Here is an 8,624-nt window from a genome sequence, read left to right on the forward strand (position 1 = left end):
ACATATACTGCAAGCTGCCACTGATGCAGATAGCATGGATTCATCCACACTGTTACTACTGTCCTTACCATGCAGTAAAGTTTGCTTTTTTTTCCCCAGCAATAAATGCTGAGAATGCCTTACCAGTTAATGCACAGTAAGTGCAAAATGGTACCACACTTTAGTACAAGGGCCTCGAAGTCATCTTCAGACTCATTTTATAACTGTTTACCATCATTTGATATACTGCCCAGCCTATAAAGTTCTAGACGGTTTTAAAAATTCAAAAAAAATAAATATAATGCAATAGAATAGCAGATATTGTACATGACCAGCAATGATTAATTTGACTACATTTTTGTTTCATTGAGGTTGAAACAACATTTTCTTTTCCCTTACAATCAGGGTATTAAATCTGTTTTCAAAATCAGGAAAGATAACCTGGAAATTTGGCACAATGTAAAAACTTTGGTATTTCTAAACTAGCCAATTCCCTAGTGGCAAAGCAGGGAAGGGAATTAAAAGGTGAAAAGCAGTAAAGTCAGAAATCCATATACCATCTTAATTACTGTGCTAGTTATTTTTCAGGAGGTTCAGGGGAAAGCATACTCTAGAGACAGACAAAGCACACTTCAGATTTTGCATCCCTTAATTCACATCTTGTGTGCTTTTGCAAACATGTTGTCATGTTAGAGGAGTTTAGCAACTGGTGTGATGCACAGCATTCACAACCCAATAGGCTATTAGTAAGTAAGTAATGTTTAGTCAAGAGCATTTACTATCAATCACCACGAGTTCTGATTTATCAAACCTTTTCTCTCATTTCATGTCATTGGGAAAAAGCTTGACAAATTGGACCCTGCATACCTAGCTTTTTATTCCCCCCTCCTAAATAGAGACATTTAAGGTTGCCATGGGAAACCAGCATTCTGATCATTAACACCTGGGTTTCCAAGGCAATCAGCCAACAAAATAAAGCAGGCTGCCAGTTCCAACATCATGACCATACCTTCCAAATTCTGCTCTCTCTTTAGCAGTTTAGCTGCATAATTATAAGGGGCATAGCCAAATCAATTGACAACTCTTTAGGAGAAGCAAATTAGAATACTAATTCCATAAAATGTACTTCACTCAAAATAAATGAGCAAGTACCTCTAGCAAGCTTACACATCAAATATTTTGGGACAAAAGATGAATATATTCAACATCTCACTTTATTCATTGTGCTACTATCCTTTCTGTGTTAACTATTTCTCTTAAATTATAGGGTATTTACATAATGTGGAAACCTTCAATGAGTGCAGCATATCTTTTTCTAACACATTTAAAGAAAGGTAACCAATTTTACATGGAACGGAGATTGAAACAGACATTCAGGATGGGACACACTCAATTCAAGCAATATTTTACAAAGACTCTACTGAACATGGAGCATCTTGTGAAATAAATTAATTAATATATAAAGGATGTGGAGCACATGTTTATTTGGTTGTTTGTGCAGCAGGAGCAGCTATTTTACAAATATACATGCTGCCAAAATGAACAGCACAAACTCAGCAGTTTCCATGCAGAGGCAGCAATTTCCCAACTTTCATATATAGGGCCACCACTTTCAAATGTAGCCATCCCAATTCAAAAATCTAAACATGTGCCACCAATTAAGTAGTGAGACAAACTTTTATTTTTTATTTTGGAGGCAAAAATAAACATGGGATTAAACAGAACAACATTGGCACTCGCACTCACACTACCTTCTTCACTATCCACTCACAAACCCCCACCATATGCCACAGATGAATCCACAATGAATCTTTTGGAAATATATTGGCCACGACTTTATTAACAATTCATAACTGTAACAAGCATATGTAATCCCCTATTATATCGGAGATTACTAAAGTGTTTGTAGAACTCTCCAGAGGTACTGGGGGAAGGATTTCAGTTATGTGAAGTGTGAGGACCCTGTTCAAAGGGGGAGAACTGTGGAATAAGATGCACATTCCTGAGTGTGTGACAGGGGGGAGAGTAAAAGGTGATAAATGCTAGAGTTGGGAGAGATACAAGGTCTTTGGTTGCCCAAACCCCCGCCGGGACCCTTGGGAGGAGAAGGGAATCCTAAAATGGCTAAACTTGGACTGAATTGAGGAATAGTTGCTGCATCTAACCGTGGCAACTGTGAAGGTTTGATAACTTAAGGTAGATAAGGGAAACCCAGCCTGAAAGCAAGAACCAGGACAGGGGAAGCCTGCTCAAGACCAGGGAGCAGCTCAAGAAGTGCATCGCTGGAAAGACAGCCTAAAGAGTCTGTGCCTCAGGGAAGTGGATTGCAATCAGGGAAGTTCAGAAGCAGACTCTGCTTATTGCCAACCTCTGTGATGAGTATAGGGCAGGTGGTGTTTGTAAATGTTTAAATACTGAAAGTTGCAAAGAAGATCAAGTTTGAAAAAGGGTTGAGGTTGTAATACACAATCTTGAATGGATAGGAGGAGTTCTGCTATACAGATGGAGTAATAAAATTGACTTACCTGCCAGGCTGAAGAAAATTCAGTAAAGTTGAATTTCATAATGCAAAACCTTGGAGTACAGTGTGGTTCTTTGGAGTGGGAGTGAAGACGCTTGCTCCCTGGACTGGTAAGGTCTCACTGAGAAGCCCCACTTAATTTCCCAAAGTCCCAAATCTCTATTCCAGACCACTGACCCACTTCCAAGCTCGACTGGTGAAAGAAGGGACTGAGCATGTGGAGGAAGAACTAAGTGGAGGAATGCAGTTTGAAGATAGTGAGCTTACATTTGTCACTGTGCCCCGGCTCATGGGATTGTGAGGGTCAGCGAAGTTGTCTAGACCCAGTGGAACTGAGCTAGAGTGTGTCAGACCCTGGGGTTACACATATAAACAAATCCGCTTATAAGTGACCCATCCCAGAGCAGCCTCAAATCCCTACCCCATAGCAAGTTGGTACCAAACTAGGTACCCAAACATCAACAAGAACATAAACATAACTCATTGTAATAAGATGGCCCATAGTGCCACTGAGCCACGTCTCAACTTGTGCACACAAATCTTCATAAATCTTAATTGCCACATTGGGTAATTTACCCCTTCATAAAATGCAAACTGAGTCAACACGTTAATTTTCCCCACAAGCTGCAACCAAATCCCTCCCCCCATCACCAACAGGAAAAGCACAAACACCCAAAACAGAACCCCAAAACGCCACAAACCCATAAAGAACCCACAAAACAACCACCCCAAACTAAGCCACAAAAAAGGGGGGGGAAGTGGGTGGGCAAAATTCTCCAAACACAACACTCTCAACTAGGCCATCCCCATCAACACCCACCCACGAAAGGATTCCCACCATAAATTTCCTCAGATCACACACCTCTTCTCCTCTCCTCCAAACACACTCCAAGTAATCACTTACCAAAATCACTCCTTCCTCAGCAACCAGACTAATACCTCTATCCCAAGACAACATGCCATCCTCGCTACTCCTCCCAGTCCTCACTCCTATCCACCCCTAATCTCTAGCTCAGTTGCGGCTCAGCCAACATTACCTGCCCTCAGCCGAGCTGAGGGTACCCTTACTCCATTAATCTTGTGTAAAAAGTCCTAGTTAAAACCAACGCTTTTTAAAAATATGGTCATGCCTCTGAGCTGATGTAATTCTCCATAAATATGTATTTCTCTTGTAAAATGGGGAATAAAGGTGGATCTCTACGTGTAAAATAGCTGCTTTCTCAAACTGCCATCTACATATGTCTATGTAGCTATATACACTTCTAAAATATGCAACAAGCACTTTGGGGTATTTCTGCCAGTACTTCTTTTGACATGGACTTCAGAGAAAACAGAGGTGCAACTAGCCAGCCAGCAAACTGATAATATAAGTACTGCCCAAATTGGAAGAAAGCAACCGAAGAAGAGGTACTGGTCAGGAGGCAAGGCTCGCTAGCGGAAGAACTGCCAGCACAAGCCCACCAAACTGAAAAGAGGAACTAATGGCGGCAGAGGAAGATAAGGGATGGGAGCAAGAAGAAAGAATATCACCTCTGCCTACCAAACACACATTCCCACTCCTAATCCACCCCACAGAGTAATGATAAACACACAAACACATATATGCTCCTGGACCTTTTTGTAACAAATGTGCAGGTCTTGAAACCCTGGAAGAAACTCTTTGACGTGGGAGGCGGGGGGGGGGGGGGGGGGTAAGAGGGTGCTTCTGGTAGTAGACAGAAGATCAAAGAGAAGACTGTTTCTAGGGATGGGAGGAGGAAGCACATAAAGAGAAACCTGAATGTTAGTCAAAAGTGGGATACAGAAAGGAGGATACTGACAGTCTGGGGTTGCAGGGAGAAAGGAGATAAGTATGCTACCACTAGGTGGGGAAGAGGATTTTTCTAGAGTGGGGGATTTGTGCTGCAGGATTGTGTTTCTGGATGTGTGGTTGAGGTGAGGTATTCTGATAGAATGCTACTACTGTACAGATCATTTGTTTTCATGTTGCAATTTAAGGTGTACTGGTGTTCTAGGGTTTATATTAATACTTACAGTGCTGCCTTTTCCTAGATAGGGTTGTTGCTGTCTGAATGCTATTTGTTATAACCTATATAACAAACTTATGACAGCAAAACACCACAGAGCATGCATTTTATCAATGTTTGCAGTGACTGTCCTAGTTGGCATCACAGTGGTGTGCATAAATAAACATATATGATTTTTACTTTTAAAGCCTGTACTTTGAATATCTATTTTAATATACATACCATTATTCCAGAAAAAAACCCCACCTGTTCGGTATATTTTTTTTTTTCTAAATTCAGCTTTTTAAATGTATACTAAATGTGCAGTATTGATTTTCAAAATATAGATTGTGTTTGTGGGTGTTTTAGCCCTACTTTGGAGCCTTTTTTTGTCTGGCACCGCTGCTGCTTGGCTCTTCCACCATCACACTCTGCCTGTTCCCAAGTTCTTAACTAAAGCCCTGTGAATGAAACCTCTACTGTTTGAACTGTGAGGCTCCATCATCTACAGAGAGCCCTGAACTGCACAAACATCAGCAGTTTGAACCATGTAGCCTCAAAGTCCTGGTTAAGGGAGGGAGGGTGGAGGCACAAGGCTGTCTGCATGCCCTAAATTGACCAAACAGGTTGATCCAGTCTTGGTTTTGCCGTATTACACGCATGTGGTCGTTTTTCTGTTTGTCCAATTAAGTTTCTCTTAATCAGCGGTACAAAATCCTTGAATCCAATGTGACATTCAGAACTGGATTGTTTTTAAGTCATTATGTTTGATTTTTAAGTCTTTATATGGAATTTGTGCAGCTGATCTTTCCTGGTCTTTAAATATATGTTACAATCGAGTACCAGGTCTCATATCTGTAATTCAATGATCCTAGCTTTTCCTTCCATAGTTCAAATTAGATTTAAAGCTTTATTTTCTCAATCATTTTTTTATCTAGCAATCTGTATTTGTAATGGTCTTCCTGTTAGTCTCTGAATGGTATGGTCTTAAGTTTTCATAAGGCCTTGAAGACCTACTTATTTACTAATATATAATTAAAAGTTGATCATTATTGCTATTCATTCATCTTTTAATTGTTTATTTTTATACAATTAGATTTAGTTCATCATTGCTACTTTGTAAACTTTCCGATGTCTTTTTATCGGTTTCTTATTTTGTATTTCCGCTTTGAATATTTATTGGAGATCTAGCGATCTATAAGTACTCTTGTAATGTACTAAATGGATCAGTCTGTTTGACTGACCTCGGATGAGCTGGCAACCCTGAGGGGAAAGAGGCACTGTGAGACTCTTATCAAGCCGCGTTAGCGGTTCCTACACAGCAATGTGGACAAAGTCCAAACAAACTAAATGGGCTTTATTGGCACTGCCACACTGGGGATTGCTAGAACGGCTTGATAAAAGAGACCCTGTGTTTGGTACTTCTATGCACACATTGTATAATCCGTGTATTCTGAAGTACTGCATTTGAAGGATAATATAAATCGGAGTGAAGGGAACTAGTGGATGGATCAAGTGTATGAAAAGGTCTGAAGTTATGTTAAATGTCCCACACCACCTCACATGGAATAACAGTTTATATGTAGATGAGATTAATGTTCATAATATTGTGCACTATTTCATTCTTATACGGTAAACATTTAGAAGGCAATAATCGAAGCCCTTTCCACAGGTGAAAAAGCATTTCACCAGAAGAAACTGTGGCTTTATTACCTAACACGTGCACAGGTGAAAGTATGAATGACATTCAGTACACTTTATTTTGCTTTACTACTTCTATTTAGCATTTCTATAGCGTTACAAGGCGTACGCAGCGCTGCACAAACATAGAAGAAAGACCTTCCCTGCTCAAAGAGCTTACAATCTAATAGACAAAAAAGCTTACATTTTCAGGAAACAGAACTGGAGCAGGTGGTGGATTTTTCTCTTTGAAAAAGTTGGGAACCCTATCTAGGATGATTTTTTTTTTTTTAACAATGTCAGGAGGGACAGGCTTGGTTCTACAACTTGTCAAACAATAGCAAAGTAATTATGGTGCCATTTTACCAACACGGCCATTTCCAGTGCTACTGAAATAATTCTGTAATTTCTAGCATGGCACTCACTCAGCAGTAATCAGGTAGCGCCACGCACTGCCCGGTTACTGCGAGAGCCCTTACGTCCATCTCAATAGGTGGTGGTAAGTGCTCTCCCCCCACCATGTTATGAACACACAGTAAGAATAATCTTACACATGGCCATATCTTTTTTAGGGGCTTTTTAATCAATACAGTAAAAAGGTCCCTGGTGAGTGGCAAAAACAGCCTCTGCCAGTACCATAGAGACCTTTTTACTGCAGCTTGGTAAAAGAACCCTTATATGTCTTAATGCAACCAGATAAGATTCCTAAACAGATATATGTTTTTTTCTGCCAGATTATAACCAAACCTGAGAAATTTAAGAGTAATAAATATTTAGAAAAAGCATCATTGTACTACAAAAAAAGGATCCAGAAAGATGAAAATTGATTCCTAATAATACAAATATAAATGCATTAGCTTATTTATATTTCTCTCAGACAAAAACATCTTTTCAAAACTGCTGTTTTCCCCTCTGCTTCTGAAAGAATAGGTTTTGTTAGTATTATTCTGAATTCCTAACGGGTTAATTGACAATAAGATAGAATAAACTCTCACAAACTTGCCATGCTTAATTACTTTGTAATTTTCCCAAACTTTTTTTTATTATTCTAACCAGGCATTATGCAAATTGCTGTCAATTATTTTCAAAAGGCTGAACAATTCCCTGCTTAGTGTTATGACAGAATGATATATTTTTGTGCTGTCTGAACAGTTTTTATGTATGTATATTTTGTTACCACCTGCAGGATTTGAAAGCTCTGCATATAGTTTCTTCAGTATCTGTGAACACACATATAACCGCACCATATGTGTCTAAACAGGAAGAAATCAAGAATATAGTATTCAACACACAAAGAAAACAACTGTGCACTAATATTCATAAAATATGGGCTTTGGTTTTTAACATTTTAAACGTTAATAGCTGTGAGCGTTTATACCGTAATTCATTAGCAGTGCACAATGTTAAGCAACTAGATAAAATGTGTTGATTTGAGCTAAATGCATTCAATCTGTGACTGAAGTCAATGAAAGCATAACTTAACAGAATAGTTGATACTGGAAGCAACCTCTCAGTCACAAACCCACCAGTATGAATTACAACCATACGCAAGTATTTCCAGACCAACCCAAGTTATCTAGCTACCTAACACCAAGTATAGCTCTTTAAGGGGTCCTTTTACTAAGTTGCAGTAAACACTAATGCATGCTTACCACACCTTAAAATGATCTACTGTGGGCATTCTCGGGCATCTTGCTGTAAGTTTGGTATGCACGCATGCTACCCATGTGCTAAAAAATAACTTTTTTTTTTTTAGCACTGGGGGCATGTTTGGAAGCAGATAATGGGCTATGAAAATCATTAGCACATGGGCACTGCCTCACACTAACTGATTAATGCAGGATTAGCGCATGAGCCCTTACCACCTACAAAATAGGTGCCAATAATATGCACATGGAAGCAATGTGCCTGCTTCTCATACCATGTGCATTTAGATGCTGGGATGGAGGTAGTGATGTATGCGATATATGCATGTATTTTATAAAATATATGTAAACACAGAGTAAGATGCACCAACTGAAGCCTTCCTTACAGCAGATGTAAATTTGTGTGCAAAGGATCTGAGCACCACTGGGGCTAGTTAAATTATATATATATATATATATATATATATATATATATATATATATATATATATATATATATATATATATATATATATATACAGTGCACTCCATTTAAGTGCTCGCCGGATAAGCGCATGCTCTGCTTAACTGCATGAGGTACTTCGGTCCCATTTTTGAAGCATTGAAGAGGGAACTAGTAACGGAGCCTGGTCAGCCCCTTGGGGAGGACACTTGAAGCAGGCACCATTGGCAGGGGGCCAGAGCCATGCTGGTTACAGGGGACTAGTTCCAGGCTTTTTTATGCTTTCTTGGGCACACCTGGAACCAGGTACACAGCCTGATGGTTAAGCCCATGGGGAGGACACTTGAAGC

General features: G+C 39.5%; 1 protein-coding gene across 2 annotated transcripts in view; it reads right to left on the minus strand.

The window, feature by feature from the left end:
• Window positions 1-8,624, minus strand: part of PARD3B (par-3 family cell polarity regulator beta) — a 2,175,158-nt gene that overhangs the window by 1,931,853 nt on the left and 234,681 nt on the right. The window lies entirely within an intron of this gene.

Source organism: Microcaecilia unicolor, chromosome 7 (genome assembly GCF_901765095.1).
Source record: "Microcaecilia unicolor chromosome 7, aMicUni1.1, whole genome shotgun sequence".
Classification (NCBI taxonomy): domain Eukaryota; kingdom Metazoa; phylum Chordata; class Amphibia; order Gymnophiona; family Siphonopidae; genus Microcaecilia; species Microcaecilia unicolor.